The sequence below is a fragment of the Anticarsia gemmatalis genome, chromosome 2, assembly GCF_050436995.1.
Source record: "Anticarsia gemmatalis isolate Benzon Research Colony breed Stoneville strain chromosome 2, ilAntGemm2 primary, whole genome shotgun sequence".
NCBI classification, from domain to species: domain Eukaryota; kingdom Metazoa; phylum Arthropoda; class Insecta; order Lepidoptera; family Erebidae; genus Anticarsia; species Anticarsia gemmatalis.
Window position 1 is genome coordinate 9206863 of NC_134746.1, and position 18013 is coordinate 9224875.

General features: G+C 35.2%; 1 protein-coding gene across 1 annotated transcript in view; it reads right to left on the minus strand.

The window, feature by feature from the left end:
- LOC142983702 (O-acyltransferase like protein-like) overlaps window positions 1–13588 on the minus strand; it is a 78031-nt gene extending 64443 nt beyond the window's left edge. Inside the window, exon 1 of the mRNA XM_076130707.1 lies at window positions 13376–13588. The gene's annotated coding sequence lies outside the window, so the exon portion shown is untranslated. The remainder of the gene's footprint in view (window positions 1–13375) is intronic.
- Window positions 13589–18013: the final 4425 nt, after the last annotated feature.

Below are 18013 nucleotides of genomic sequence, written 5' to 3' on the forward strand. Positions count from 1 at the left end.
TTTTATTTTACGAGCATCACACGGAAAAAAATTATAGTCTAGTACGATTTTTTGTGAGTTTTTCAACTGTATCTATACTTGATGACTGGTTTCTAAGCCGCGGCTGTAACCGCGACGTGTCGTCAAAGTGAAACGTGCTACCTCAACACAGCCACGACTTATGCAAATAGCTGTTTGAATTCAACATGCTACTGCGAGATGATATTACCAGCTGAACTGAACCACTGTTATGATTGTATTACAGAGCATTCGCTGAAAAATCTATGCATGTCTGTGTTATGTTTCGTTTAATTCTTTGCCGCTAGAACAAATACTTGTACAAAATGTGTAGTGATATCAAATTGTCTAAGACGATAAATGACTTTGTTTAATAGCCGTGGTTAAAGAACAAACAAAAAATTTCTACATACTACATAGGCATTCCCAAAGGAATTCCTCATTATAGTTTGTTTTTCCTCAAGTTTTATCAGCCTCAGCTAAGAAAGCACAAGTTGTTTTCTTCTCATTTTTAATCTCGAGCTAGTTTCTCATAAGGCGGCACAAGACAAAGAGGTGTGAAACGCAATTCTGTTTACACTACGACGGTCAAAGCTTAAGATTATTGCTAGATTACAGTACCGAGAATATAACATTACATTCTAATAATATAAGCTGTTGAAATTGTAGTTTATTGAATGCAAGCGGACGCGCCTGACTTCGTCCGGGCATAGTTCAATTTCATTCCCATGGGAATTTAGAACCCTTCGATCTCATACAAACTTTGTCCCGACAATTACAAACATATTAGGTCAGGGAAAAAATCTTTTCGCATTATAGTATATATGAACTTGTAATAATATCTTTTCTCTACACAAAAAAGCTCGATATTTGGGTACCTCACTGAAAGAAACCTAATGAACTATTTGTGATTGAACAAGTACTCATTTGTGATTCTTGAAGCCAAAGAGATTTTATTACAAGTTCATACATACTTTAATGCGAAAAGACTTTTTCCCCGACCTAATATTAAAAAGAGAATTATACAAGTTAGTTTGTTCAAATGTTATGCGCGTTCATTCTGTGATTTATTTTTATTTCTATAAATTTAGGTATTCTCTGACCCCGTATCAATTACATCCTATTATATCAACACTGGTGCCCGACGAATCATAGTACAGATATGCCAAAACCAACTATTGTTCTAAAATACACAAATCAGTTAACAATCAGCGCGCAAACATAATCAGGCGGGTCGGCCACTAATATAATTTGTTGTGCTCGCCAATATCTACGTCCATCTATTGCATACTGCCGCTCAACCCGTGTCAACTTTACTAAGCCTCAATAACACACTAATTGGACGAATCTCGTCTCGTTCTGTATATTCAGTAAGTAAATATTAGGTCAGGGAAAAAGTCTTTTCGCATTATAGTATGTATGAACTTGTAATAAAATCTCTTTGGCTTCAAGAATCACAAATGAGTACACGGTTCATTGGGCTACTTTCAGTGAGCTCGTGAGGTACCCAAATATCGAGCTTTTTTGTGCAGAGAAAACATTTTATTAAAAGTTCATAAATACTATAATGCGAAAAGACTTTTTCCTCGACCTAATATGTTGACCAGCTAATAACAGTTACTACGCGCGCAAGAATTCAAAGAAAATGCATTTAGTACTTTCAACAAACTGATGCACCTAAAGAACTACGCTATAAAATTAAAAGTTATTGGCTAAAATGTCTCCAGTTTGTTGTTCTTCCGTCGGTGGGAGGTACTGAACGGTTAGGCTAGAATGTGAAAATAGGAAGAAAACATAGTATCCAAGCTTTTCTAACACCCTTCGAGGGATTCATTGTACGTCGTCCAATAAGATTACCTATTTCAATAGACTTAGTACGCAAAAAGTCGGTAAATATAATATCTCTTCCAGCCTCTAATATAGTCGAAAATACGTTAATATTCACGAAGTAAATTAGAACTGGAATTTAATTTAGGCTTTATAGGTAACATTATTTACCTTTTCAAAACCACACCGAAATAATTATGACCACAACATTAAACGGGGCGTGAAATATTAAAATATCAAATACAGTATGTTAATCTATACTAATATTATAAAGCTGAAGAGTTTGTTTGTTTGTTTGTTTGTTTGTTTGTTTGAACGCGCTAATCTCAGGAACTACTGGTCCGATTTGAAAAATTCTTTCAGTATTAGATAGTCCATTTATCGAGGAAGGTTATCTATACTAATATTATAAAGCTGAAGAGTTTGTTTGTTTGTTTGAACGCGCTAATCTCAGGAACTACTGGTCCGATTTGAAAAATTCTTTCAGTATTAGATAGTCCATTTATCGAGGAAGGTTATAGGCTATATATCATCACGCTACGACCAATAGGAGCAGAGTACCAGTGAAAAATGTTTCAAAAACGGGGAAAATTTTTACCCATTCTCTCTTATGTGACGCAAGCGAAGTTGCGCGGGTCAGCTAGTCTATACTAATACTAATACTAATATACTAATCTATACTAATTACTAATATTACTAATTACTAATTACTAATATTACTAATAATATTATAAAGCTCAAGAGTTTGTTTGTTTGTTTGAACGCGCTAATCTCAGGCATTACTGGACCGATTTGAAAACTTCTTTCAGTGTTAGATAGTCCATTTATCGAGGAAGGCTATAGGCTATATTTTATTACGCTACGACCAATAGGAGCGGAGTAGCAACGAAAAATGATACAAAAACGGGGAAAATTTTGATCTATTCTCTCTTATGTGACGCAAGCGAAGTTGCGCGGGTCAGCTAGTGTAATATAATCCTTTTATACAAAATGTTATCATTATGAATATTACAACAGTACCTCTGGAGCTGACGCTTCAATTGTTTTGAAAGTGCGCAAAATTATCCCGTGCCAAGGACACACACATATTTCATACAAAGTGTACGAATGGCACAGAAAAATATTGTCTAATATGAAGACATTAGTTACCTTGGAATGTAAATATCTATGTATAAAGTACTTGAGCTTTAGGACTTACTTTCGGCTTAGGACAGGTCGTTTAAATAATGTAACCTTCTACATAAAGAGACATGTATTAAAAAGTGGACCTATTCATGTAGAGCACGCTATATTGAAATTATTTGTACTAAAACAAGGCATCGTTATTGGTTTACTTATTTGTTTTCTAAGGTAATATTGTCTGTACTTTATTGGCAAAAGGTAGAGAAATTCCTTGGCTAATATGAATTTAATAATATTACGATAGCAATATCAAATATATGAGCAACAAACGAATGCCTAAACATATTATATGTTTATTAAAGCGGCTTGAGACTCTTGTTTACTTGCTTGGAAATTAGTTTACCCGATAAAGGTATAAACTATGCCTCTCACTGAATTTGAATGAAAGCCCTTTCATTGAAATTCAGCGTGAATACATAGTTGGAGTAAAACTTTCCAAGCGTAGATCGCTAGGTAATTATATCCTCTTTGTTATGTTTGTATGTAAATACAGTTTACTATTTCTATAGAAAGTTTACTCCTTTCTTTTACTTGGCGATTTAATCAGGTAGTATTTGGAGTTGGCTTTAGTGAATTGGATAGACGTTTTGTTATTTTATAAACAGATTTGAATTAGTGTAAAGTGCAAAGAATATGTTAATTTTAAACCAATACTTAGGAAAACATAACGTAGTAACAAATCGATTAGAAAGAACAGACTTCTATAATTCTGTACAGTTGCTGAATAAATATTATCAACTCTCGATGAAGCTTAACGTCTGTCTACAATTCCTAAAAGCAATTTATAATTTATGCTAATCTGCAATGAATTGAAATTGGACTTGCGGCTTATTTCGTACAATTAAATAGTGATTAGAAATGCAGGGTGCCGGTTATAATGGGGGTATTAAACAGGTGTTAATCAACGGTACCCAGACGAGTTTAAACTCGGCTTAGCTAGACAAATGAATGTTTCATGAACGTTCCGAATGCGCAGGGCTGCAGTCAGCTCTAAGACGGATTTAGATACCAATTGTCACAACGATAGTCGCCTTTTCCCTTTTACGATTTCTAATAATATTTGAATCTTATCAACATTACGAATGTATAGGACTCCAAAAATAGATTAAACATTTGGTTCTACAATTTACTCGTGAGCGTCTAATTTTAGAAAATCAATTATGCGTATGCAAATAGACGTTTACACTTTGAGACAACCCTTAATTGTATTGACAATAGGATTTAGATATGTTTATAGAAGGTAACTGTATAGTTGTGTATTCTTGTTGTAAAGGCTAACTATATTTTTGCTATTTTTTCTCCAAAAAATACGGGAATCGTTTCGAGATCAAACGTTTTAAAAAATAACATTAGATATCGAGTAGCAGTGTGTGTTTCTAGCTCGCAGGGGAGTATAAATACGAATGTGTTTTCACATCAAATAAGCGTTGTTTTGTTGAAAAATATCGCTCTCAACGGGGAATGGATTTTTCTGGGAATAAAAGACCGCGGAAAGTTTTTTTCTATTAAATGAATGGACAATGGACAGGAGCTTTTATACCAATAAAACATTTTGTTGTACCTATTTTCTTGGAATACTTTGAAATCCTTGCGGACATTTGACATAATAAAGAGCTCAATGTATTGCAAATCAAATGTACTTGAGAATACTCTGTATTATTTTTTAATGTTTTGTATCAGATGTCTGGTTTTTTAGTTTATAATATTGCTTTATATTTTCTCCTATTTGCGTTCTTCCTGTTAAGGTTATAAACATTATACATATAATTTGCCTTATTCCTTTACCGAAATAAATCGAAAATTCCTTTCTACCAAAAGATAAAATAGCTTAAAATAAATATCGTTTGTACCGATTCTATAGGTAGTAGGTATAATTTTGTAGCGAACCCTACTAATCCGTCTTTGTACGGGACACGTTCCACGGATAATTTCTTGTCCAGTTTTAGCTTTGTCAAGTTCAGGGATTTATCGCGACGGCCTGTGCGTGTGGTTGCTAATGTAAATCGAATTAAGCGAGCCGCCCAACCCAACTGATGATCCTACACTTCATCAAATGAATTGTTCTGTTTTAGTGGCTCGGATTTTAGACCACAGCGATGTATTATGTGCGAATTTGCGCATAGATTTGTAGAGCGTGCGAATAATGAATTGTATGAGGTGTTTATGTTTGTAAAGGCACGTTCTAAATATTATACTTTTGATTGAAAGTTGCGTTAGTCGTCATCACGGGTTAAAACATTTATGTAGTATGTGATGTAATTGATCAAATACGGTTTTCATTAAACATATTGATAATTGGACCAATAAAAAGTAAAAGCAAAAATACAAAATGCTTCACTTTTCACTCATAAATTATTTAACGATACAATTAGAAACTTTCATACGTAAAACCCGTGATCGCAATTAGTGGAGTCATAAAGTCATGTGTTTTTGTTCAGCTAATTGTAAAATAATGTCTTATTTGAACACAATTTCACCATTGTGTTACGCTAAGTGTGATGACAAGCCGAGGTTTAAAATGCTATTATTCAACGTTAGAGACAATTTTATATTTACACTGTGAGGAGAGAGCGAGAGTTTTTTGGTGAGAGAATAATATCCATAACTACAGTACGTATTTAACACAAGCAAAACTTTTGAAAAGAAAATTTTACTTTATAGACGTGTCTAACGCGGGCGATCTATCCTTGACATATCTTTATGAAAGTGATGAAAGATAATAATAATCTTTAATCTTTATTTAACACAAAAAAAAAAAAACATACAGAGAGTTTGTAACAGATTTTTCATAAGTTTACTGTTTATTTTCGATTCTGTACAATAATAATACTCTACCTCTTAAGCTAGGGAAAACCTGTATTATAAGAGGTATAATAAGAATAAAGTTATTGTTTAGGCTCACATAGCCTGACTTCACTTAATCCCGAAAAAGATCTGAAGTAAATAATGACAATGAATTTTCGACAAGGATCATTTTTCACACGGAAACACAATTTTAATATTTGTTTGAACAGTCGTCCACTATATCCACCTTGACCTGACCTTCCCTACTTTACAGGTTTTCATTACAAAAGAAGACGAGTATTACGGAACACGAGCTTTTCATTTTATAGAGAACATTCTTCAAAAGACTTTAAAAGAGTTAATAAACCTGGTATTTATGTAGCACATACGTTCAGGTACATAGTTCACGGCGCCGAGGTAGGCACCATTTAATTAAATCCACATGTCAGTACGCTACAAGTGTATATAACTTTGATCCCTACAGAGACAAATGGAATTCGTTGTCAACCGCATGCTCACCTGCGAATTAAACATTATACTGAATGCTAACTATTTTACGAGTTCGGAATTTCATAGTGTGTACCCATGTTAAACTGCAAAGCAATATTAATTTATATGATTTTCTTGTTATGATTTGTAGGGCACGAGGTATTTGTAGGACTTTAATAAAAAATATAATAGTAAAAAGTCGTTTTGTCGGATCTCTAAATAACTAAACGCTAGTGAAAAACCTAGATAACTAAATGCTGACAAGAACTCAAAATAAAGACGGTATGAAACACAAAGAAAATCTGGTGTGACATAATATGAATAGGTAATTATAATTTATTAATAATAATTAATTGTATTGTTAATAATTTCTAATAAATTTAAAAACTTTTTCATATACGTTCTTTAAAATTCCCTGAACAGTAACAACGCGTTACGTTACAGTAAGCGATCGCGTGATCCAATTCCTGAAGAACAATTCATTTAGGTACTTAGGTAATTACCAACACTACTGTAGTATAATTTCATAACAAAAGTAATCTTCAAAATTAAATACTTTAAATTACTATTATACAAACATGGTAATTGCAGTATTCTTAGTAATTAGAGACTCGTCAGTGCAGAATAACTAGAGCTGCAACAAACCTGTCGACATTTGAAATACCTTTACGTTTCATTCCTATTATACTAACTTTTGTACGCCTTTGTTGACTGTTCGCGGGACATTATCAACTACTCGTACAACCGTACTATCGTAACCGTTCCCTCGATTGAACCTAGAAATGACATTACCTTTATTTTCACTGCCTCGTTCCGGGCAGAATGTCGGGAAATAAAAATAAGCCCCTATTTTCTAGGACTGTTTATAGTGTATACTGTTTTCTTATTATTAAGATGGTATTGCCTGTTTTGAATTTCATTGCACATGTTACTGCAGCGTTTATAAAAATGTTATTAGCTCGAGTATGCACTGCATGCAGGTACAATTGCTGTACTATTAGTTTGAATTTTATTTTTCCCAACGCAATACAATGGTTTGACTGTATTATAAAAAGGAAATTAAAATATACGAGTATTGCCGATCGTAGATGAAATTTTCTTTTGCCGAAGTAGAATCAGGCGTAGGTATATACGTCTCTGAAGACCGTAATTCCGAAACGCAAATATTTCAAAACGGCTTAATTACATCAGTTATATCATATCCTCATAATTAAACATACATAATGTTATGTATGTTACACATAATAAAGACATTTTAGTAGAATAGAATTGAGAAACAGCCAACTGGAGTACATTTACATATTCACGGCCAGATTACTTATCAACTGGGTTAAAGAACTCATAAACATAGTTATATTTCTTCAGATTAAGGTCATATATACGATTGTTTAAAGCTCAGACGAGCGAACAAAGTGTCAACGTAATGTATATTGCTAGAGAATTCTTAGATGATGTTTATGAGTAGGGTGGTGTATTCATGTGACATGTCTGACTTTTCATGTACAAAGGCTTCAGTTTGACATGAGTTTTGTCTGCGACCTTGATCACGAGGCTGATTCAATGGCCAAATGGTCATACTCTTCTATTATTAAATTGACATTGAAAAGTTTTACAAATACTGTACCATTCATACAGTAGAACCATCTCAGTACTTAAAAGATTCTTTACATACGGATCTATGAAAATATATTAATTGGTCTCAAGAGTACAGCACATGAAACCATTTATATAAATCTCTTCTGTTACTGACTAACTGATGGACAACGCACAGTCGAAACTACTTAGCATAGAAAGAAGGAATTCTGCATGAAGATTCCTTGGGAAGTATATAGCAACACTAGAAATAATTTTTCGGTATTCCATCCTGAAGGTTGCGAAATACCACGCGGGCAAAGCTGCGGGCGAAAAGCTAGTATATTAAAAGAACAACCCTCTTCGGTAATTTGTACTGAAACAACATAACAGGAATACCGATGACGTCACGGTTCGTTACAGCCTACATAAACATCGTTCGGCAACTAGTTTTATTTTCTTAAAGGATCATAGCCGGAAGAGAATATTTCCTTGTCTACTTTATGTAGCAATTTGGAGGCTCACATAAATATCTTAGTTAGTCGTATGTATTTCTCGTTCTCGTACCTACATACGTTAGACTTTCTGTTGTTTGTCGTAGTGAAAACGCTTCAGTTTTCCACTCAGTAACAACGAAAAAAAGGATCAGTTTGAAAGTTTTATAAGTTAGTATGAAAAAGGAAATTGTTGAAGTAAGATACACAAGGGGTTTATATAGAACTCTATAGATTGTATATCGGTAAAGGTATTTGATACAAATATCGATTTATGGCCCATAAATTACGATACTATTGGGAAATTGAGATAACGTCAGTTAAACCTTTCCCGGTAGGCTGTAAGCTGTAAGTACAGCACATTATATACAATACTCTCTAATTGCTATGTATTCGCTTTTATTGAATTGAATATGATAATCGGCAATATAACTGAAGTAAAGTTGAAGCCGTCATTCACATGTCACATGTAATTCAGGGCTTGAATGTTGTAAATGAAAATATTAACCATTTAAAAAGATTTTCCATTACCAAGTATTACGTGGATTTCATGAATAACAAAAATGTATTCATAAATGTTGCCATGTTTGTATGTTATAATTTAGCTCCCAAAAAAAGGGGAGCCAAAACAGATTTTATTTGTGTGTCGTAATTTGACATGAACAGACGAGCCGCAAACAGTGCCCTCGTGCGTTTTAAAAGCCATCATTCAGATGGGCTCAAAAATGTATAAATTATGAGCACATGACAATTGAGTGGCGCGCAATAAACGCAAGAGCGTGGAGCGTGTGTCCCTGTGTGCCCCGCGTGTCCCCCACGTGTCCCCCTGTGCCGCGGCGCTCCGTGTCACACGGCGCCGCGGCCGCTCCACGTAAAACACACACATAATAATATTATGTATGGTGTGAACGAGGGGTGATCATTAACCCAGTTACGACGGTTATTACTCACCGTTACGTAACTGAAAATTCACAATATCAAATCTACGTATAACATTACAACTCTTATTGCTGTCATTATGTTGTGACGGAGACGAAAAATACATACGGGGTACGTTTTGTTTATCATTAGAAGACAGTGAAAGTCCACTAAGCAGTTGCGGAACGCGATAAAGGCCCATTCTGGAAATAAGACGATTACTCTAGCCCGTTTACCGTCCCGACGGCCATCCGACACGGATTATTAATCCGGCTAAGAAAATAGAGTCGACGGACCATTATTTTTCAAAGAGTCAACTTACAACCTCGGAACTACGCAATATTTAACACATAAACTGTTTATCAAGAAACTAGCCTCCGCTCAAGGTTTTGTTGCGAATTTTCTAAATAAAAATTGTATTTCGCTTCAAATTTTTTGCTATCTTGAATGTCTTAGAGGCATCCTGAAAACTGGCCATTCTAAGCTCTGCAGTGCAATAGTAGTTTCAGTGGTAATACAATAATATATTCAAGGGATTTCGTGCCCGTTTCAGTTTCATTGATTTTCAATTAAATAGGGAAGTTCTAATCCACCGATTTATTCAAGCTTAAAGTGAAGCCTTAATCCAAATCCTGAATTTTAATTTCTTTTGTACCGACTTTTTTTAGGTTAGTCCTTAATTAAATTGTCAAAGGATTTCAGGAGTTTTTAAAACTAATTGGTATGAAGTTTAACACCTACCTCCTACTTTCAATGCGGGTTCATTTTACACAAGTTTAATGCAATGCAGTTAATAAATTTTCGAATAATTTTTAATTTAAATACAGATTTTATCCAAACATACTTAGTATCTACTTACTGAGATTAATTTCGCTTTCGCCAAGATCTTATTCAAATTCCCTTTGAAGTAAAAGCCAACTGCGGGCTTAAATATGACTTCATAGAGTTCCAAGACATGAAAACTTTGAACAAACTAAAAGTTTGGGGACCATCTATATCGTGAACCCTCAGTTGTGTTTTATTTGTATCTGTAGAGAATATCTGTCACAATGTGTCTTGTTCGAGAACTGTCGCTACGAATATCCGAAAATAATAAAGAAACATAGTAAAAGACGGAAAGAAATACACTGAAAAATAGAAAATGTATGCCCGAAGGTCACAAGGGGTAAACGACTTCGCTAAATATTGCAAGACTTACGGCCGGGTTCCGCCTCCTAACTGACTGATAAAAATACGACTGCTGTGCAGATTTCCCTAGGCAAGTATGAATTTATCATCCCTGCAATTAATATTGGAGAAAAACTCTGAAATTAAATACATTAATCTCCTTCGACGGTAGGATTTTGTTTATTGTACTTATGGCTTGAGTTATTAGCTTATTATATTTCGTACAAAATTATGTGAATGTGGGTGCTGTTGCAGCTTTATTATGTGTGTTTTAAGTAGAAACTATCGATCTCTAAATGTCTATAATAGATCTAGGCACGTGAATTGTTATAACGATCATCAAATAATAATGCTGAGTGAATTTACTTTAGTATCCCGACGAGGCCGGAAAACATATGAGAAAGTGAATGGTGGAATCAGTGCTTTTCTTGTGGGTGGAGTGCTGAATAGTGTGTTAAGTTGAGATCACTCGGACACTGAGCGTGATTCATTGCTGGGGGCCCGGACTTCACCGCTCAGGGACGATTGCGCCAAATGGGGTCAATCGCTCACACAAAAACCTACCCTTCCTCGCCCGATACCAAATGACCCACCGTCAAAGGAAACTTAAATTGCACTATTAACTGAGAGTGAAGCTTTTAGTGACGTCACTTGTCATTCAGCCACCGTGGAATATGTTATACACTTACATAAAGCTGTGCACACGCCTTGTTAGTGACATAAATGTAGTGACGCAACGCGACATCTTTGCCGGAGGAGCAAAACTAACAAACGGTGAAAGTTCAGAGTCGAGATCGAGCGGCGATCTATTATTTACTCATGGAGATGCCTATTTCCGAAGTTGTTCAAACATCGATATTCCGTGGAATTCGCGACCCATAGAGGAACAACACGCCGACACGCGCGGTGCCGCATCCGTTTATTGCGAAGGATATAAGGCTATACGTAGCGAAATATGGTTTCGATGTATTTCCACTTTCCTCAAGTCGTGAGTGTTTGAAATGGAGCGGCAACACAGGACTGGTTCTTTTTGTTCCAGTTTACGCAAGTAGTCGATGCAATAATATTGCCTGAATTCCGCGGTGATGATTAACTCGGTTATGATAAACACTACCTACTTTTTATAATGCGTGCGCATTATAATGAATCGAATGCCGAAATTATTCGAATGTAGCGTGAACAAACGTTGATTACGAAACATTCTATAGGTTTTTTGCCTTAAATTGCGATTGGTTTCGTATACTTAATATATTCAAGAGAAGGTAAGCATGCTTATCACAATGTTCCAAACTTGCAATCACTGATTGTGCTTGAACGCAACTTCGACAAAAATATCAACGTTATTTTACGAAAACCCAGACTATGTATCTAAAAATTCTAAACCAATTTCATCAGTTGACAAAAAAACCTCAGTTTCATACTTTTTTTTACTACAGTAATTAATTTGCCGAAGTCTACAAATCACAATGAAACCGAGCCATTGCGAGCACACATAACGCAATATTTGAAAACACAATGTTGATGCCGACATTTTAACATTGCGGTTTTATTTTGGTCATGTATCATCAACGAATTATGATAGATTGCGTTTCATGAACATTGATAAATTGGCCTGGCGAATCACTGTTACAAACAATAGGCTTTGCTTTTATTTACATTCACGTTATGTTACCCAAAATTTCACGATTGCACAAAAAAATCTTGATTGTGGTCAAGGCTAAGATCAATTTATGGCATCAATTCTCTAATTACTTTTTTTAATGTTGGTTATAAATATAACAAACTGGCAAGAAACCTATTGACATACTTAGTAAATATAACCAACATCGCTCTATCACTTTAAGTTAGTATTAAGTACAACAATATACCCTGAAAATGTTTCAGAAACACCACCGATTTTTATCCGCGTCTGGTTCATATCGTATGCGAGTATTAAAAGCAATTTCCAAAATTCTATTAATACAGCAAACGTATCTATACTAATATTATAAAGCTAAAAAGTTTGTTTGTTTCTTTGAACGCGCTAATCTCAGGAACTACTGGTTCGAATAGAAAAATTGTTTTGCGTTGAATATATTATTATGACATCACGCTACGGCAATCAGGAGCGGAGTACCAACGAAAAATATTACAAAAAACGGGGAAAATTTTGACCCCTTCTTTCTTATGCGTCACAAGCGAAGTCGGGTCGGGTCAGCTAGTCAATCTTAAAATGCTGAAATGAAACAGTTAACGTCGCATGCAAATGTGATAATGCACTCAAAGTTTATATAAACAGTGTGCAATAGTTAACAGAGCACTTCACTTGCATTATACTAACGTAATGGTAGTTTTCGCGTGTCTGTATTAGTTTGTACACGTTGCGTTGCCTGCCAATTGCGTTAGGCGCTCCAGCTTAATGACTGCAACGACCATTTTCATTTAAAAATGTGTGATATAAAAGTATCACTAAATGACGGTTTGCAAATCACTGAAGTAGTAATTAATAAAGCGATGCGTACTCTATTTTTTACGGACGCAATATTTATTGGATTGGAACTGTTCAATGATTTGATAATTGCCAGAAAATGTTATTTTTCGGCTGAAATTAGAGGGCTTGTTTACTGAAATTATATATTAAAGAACCAATATTCCTGTCACTATTCCTGTCCAAAATAAATACTTAGTTGTACAAATTACACTAAAATTACTTTAGCTACGAAGGAAACTTAGCACTAAAACGGGACATCGCCGTCAACTATTATCATTTCCAGTCCAACCTTATAAAATGGGACTTTAACACATTATGTAGGTCGTTCTACTTTTCACCTAAATGTGACGTTGGCATTTGTTTTATGGTATAGTAACAACGAAATCGTTTCAGTCTCAAATGAAATGTTTGAAATGTATACTTAAAACAAGCTTAAAACTGCTCTATGCTTTCCACAACATAACAAAATACTTACTTTAATTGAAGAGTTATATCCTTTTTAATATTTGAAATTTTCAGTTTTCAGTATATCACTATAATTTTCACTGACGATTTTGTCGTAGAGTCGTAAAGTTTTGAAAGTAACAGCTTCGAGACAAACGCGTCGTCAGCTCAGCGGTGAGCGGAGAGGGTCATGCGCGTGCTGCGCCGGAGTCGACGGTCGTGCGGACACTGCGCGGGCGCACTGCACCGCCTGCCGCATGCCCACCACCATGAAAGTGTGTTACATCAAATTAATATCACTTACATCGGATTGCCTTAACATTTGCCACCTATTATGTCAACGTGCGCTTTTTCACGCAGTCGTCCCAACCTGCAAACCGCTCGTCATCTTCGCCTCATTCCAAAACTAGGCGCTGCTCTCATAACTCACGTCACCTGCCACTTAGAATAAATGACGTCGTTGCGAACAACCCTCTATTTACAATTAAATTAATTGAACACTGAAGTTTCATTAAGTGGAAGCGAGTGAGGCTCGAATAACAAAGAACCACGCCGATGACGCGAACGCCCAATATTTACGACTCTGACAAATGACACGTTTAGTGAGTACCTATATACTCGTATTCTCTGGCGAAAGAAAAGTCGATAAACCCGTACACGGCATAAAATGCAGGTAAATACTATCATTCCTGCAGACTTGTCATTTCCTCAAGTAGATATAACACAAGTTGAGTGTTTTTTGATATAATCATTACATGTACATATGTAGGCAACCTAGATTTGAGGTAAGATTACTTAATCAAAAGGATCCGGATTATTTTGGTGGGAAGTGAGACCTGAATTGATTTAATATCGAGACGACCGGAATGTTTGCGGTTGCAGAAGCTGAATATTAGAAGAATATTCAATGAATTTGACTGAATACCGGATACCGAATCTGCTGTTATAGTATTCTGCTCAATATCTGTTTCAAATCGACACCGTTAACGAGTTAAACCTGTAGTTGCATTCAACCTAGATATTAGGTGGTTCTAACTCATAAATGTAATGCCAATGCATGTTCAGCAGTAATCCTGTATAGAACAGTATACATGCTATGAATGCGGTTAAAGCTCAGGTGGGACCTTTTTACCAGCGCATAGAAGCTTATCCGCTGCTCTACCTGCTAGCTTACCGCCAAAACGTGGTTAGATTTAATGTTATATGTTACAGTGGCTTCCGCAATATGCTATCTTTTACTAAGGATGAGAATATACAGACTGTACGTCGCTTCATGTTTTATATTTTAAAACAGCTATGTTTTCTTCTGTATCATTGCAGTGACTTTGTTCCTAACGCAATTTATAACACCACATGTAAAAGTAGGTGTCAAATCAATTGAACGTTATTCTACAGACGAAACCATCGAGTATCGAAAGATTAACATTTAAAATAGGTCATACGGCATCAGTTAAACTCTGATTAGAATTTTAAAAAATCGGTTGTCGATTGTCGATAGTGGCAGAAAATCGAGCTTAAACATGCATTGACAATTGCCTAAGTAAAACTTTAAATGGTAATTATTTTCACGACCGAAAAGAATCAATGAATCGAATGACCCTAGATTTTTTTAAGTTTATTTACTACAATTTAAAATACATACCTATATGATGCCATTAGTTTGTTTTTGAAACAGTTAGTATCAAATAGCAACTGTTTTAGATACAGTGTCATTCATTTAAATCCAATTAAGCTCTGCATTAAAGCTAATCACATTGAAATTGGACATGGTTTCATATTAATCAGTGACTGAATGAATTCACTTATTGTGTTAAACTGTTTACCGCACTTTTGCGCATTAGGACGCTATTTCGATGACATACCTGAAAAAGGGGGAACTTGTAACATATCTCTTCTGCATAATAATGTACGTAAAACTTGAACGGAAATAATCTTATATCTATAAATCAATGTGCGCGGTTTAATACTTCTACCATTTTACTCAGGTATATTCGATTTCAAAGATTATTTCAAAAGAGGTATCTTATATACCGTTCTTAAAGTATTATATTGAAAATACATAAAGAATAAATATTCCCAAAGCTCCTTTAGAACCGAGCAGATGCTTGCTACTCTAGTTCCCACGCAAAAATGAAATATATATCAAGCGTTTCTCGTTCGACAACCTACTGAGTTATGCAATAACACGATTAAGATTGAAGTGTAGTAACATTTCACTACTTATATCAAACGTTAAACCGGACCGTTCTAAATATAGACTTTTGTTCGAAAACCGTTCGCATATTTTGAGATTAGGCTTTAAAGATTTGGTACATGATAACAATGTCGTTTGATGATATTGTTCGGCTACTGAAGAGATTACTTTGAACCTCTTATTATTCTTTGTAAGACGCAATCTGCTCACTGAACAAAAACTCTATCGCTACGTTGCTTTTGGAAGTCATTCACAAGTGACTGTTTTCGAGCTTTGAGCGTTAATGACACTTTTTGTATGAGCATAATTAAAGTATTTTTTATTGAACGATTTTGATTAATATCTTTTAAGTAGTACTCAAAGCGTTTTGATAGCACTTTCTCTGTAATAAACCTTAATCTCTGAGGTAGGTCTGTAGCTCTACATAAATTGAGGCGGCCGAAATTGTATCGCCGCAGGCTATAGAAAATACTTAATCCCTAGAACGCGTGAACTTGTACATAGATAGATAATTTTTAAAGACATTACTATAATAAGTACTAAGTACATTAAACAGTTGTGTAGTACTTGTAAGTATATAAGTAAGTTTTTATACACTTAATTTTCATACACATGCAGAGGACTGAGAACACGTTTTCTTGATAACAATAGACCAACTTAACTTTATTATCACGTTCTATCGCTTCTTACATTACAACAATGATATCGGATACCTTATACCTTTACCCAGGAAACAACATATCCTGACCTTTAACCAACGGACACAATTATTTACTTTGTATAAATGTTTAACGTGGCCATCCCCTTCCTTGGAATTTGTCCTCATTTAGAATTCACCAGGAATGTTGCGGAGCCTCAGTTTGTTTCAGTCGAAATCCAATTATTTACCTTCGTTAATGAAACTTCTTAATATTCAGCAGTGTTTTGTCCATCAAAATCTTCAATCTCTCCATCAACACGATTACGTTATTTGTTCCGAGTTGAACGCAAAACTTCAGATAATTTGTTGTATAATTTCTTCTTAATTTGGTTTTATGTTGGAATTTGTCGTACAATCAATTAAGATTTGTGATGAGAGTATCGTGAAAGATTAATAGAATGCGACGAGGCTCCGTCGCGTCGAGGGAAACAAGCCGTAACGTGAGATATCGCATGCATGCGAGCTTGTACACAATGAGATTATACCTCTATCCTCTTGAGATGAGGTGTCTGCTTTCTCAATATTAAAAACTTTCAACAAGAACGTATTGTGACGTGCAAAGTGCTTATAGAGAAGGTAGATAGTTTTCAAACAATATTTTCTCACGCTATCGAAAAGTGATAAAAGATTTACTTGATTTTCGACAACTGGCATAAACCGCAGGCACCAAATGCGGACCGACTACTTCTCTATACTTTATTTTATATTTCAAACCATTTCTTCGTAAATTTTATGTCGAAAATTGAAAATTTTATTCTGGAAGCTTTTGGAACGTTTGTGATCTTGGTTGTTAATCGTATACGAGAATATTATTTAGTAAAATGTGATATGAAGAGAGCTGCGAATAATTGTGGATAGTGCGGTAAACGAGTCATTGTGTGGCGAAGGCGTTGTTGTCGGCGCGGCCGTAGTGGCACTGTGGCACGCTGACGCCCAACATTTCACTTGTATGTAGTTGTACTGCAATGAAAACCTGTTGGAGTGGTTTAACAGATGGAAACATTACATAAGTTTACTTCGACAAATACGCGTAGGTACCTAGTCCGTATTGCCATTTAACTAATCAGTTAATAGGTTAAGAAATATTGAAATTGTGCCTAATAATAAATTTAGCTTAAATTACTTTATACAGATGAAAGTTTACTTATTCTTACTCTAAAGAGTCTGCATTAAAAGAAAAAGGTGTCTCTTTGTCAGATAACGACCACGTATATTCGTCTTTATTGCAAAATTATAACATTGCGGCAATTTATAAAGTTATTACGAAGATAACTCAGAATGTTAATATATCTTCACTCGTGAGCATTTCATTTAAGAATTTATTCGACAGGCACCTTCTTAACATACCTTACCTATATCACGAGCTACATAGTTACTTAACCTTAGTACTCAGCCCCGAGGAGAATTTGCCTGGATTATGTAAATGACATAATTCACCCGCCATTACGTTTTTCACGCAATGACAGAAAATGCATATAAACGTTTCCTTGGTAGGAAACATTTTATAGTAAAGTGTACTTTTATTTTTAAAACAGCCGCATTATTTCAATCCCTGGATCGCTATTATGCAATATCCCAGTCTATTTCAGCCGTAGCAGGAAAACCATTTAAATATTTGCACAATCCCCGACCTCGGGATGGTGTAGCCGCAGTTCCCGCAAAACTCGTTTAGCTCGGGGACTTATAGTGGTGCAGTTGCAAAGTTAATTTCGCTGACAATGTTGTACATCGACTTGTTGATGTGGGCCCATTTGATGAGAGTCTATAACTAGTTT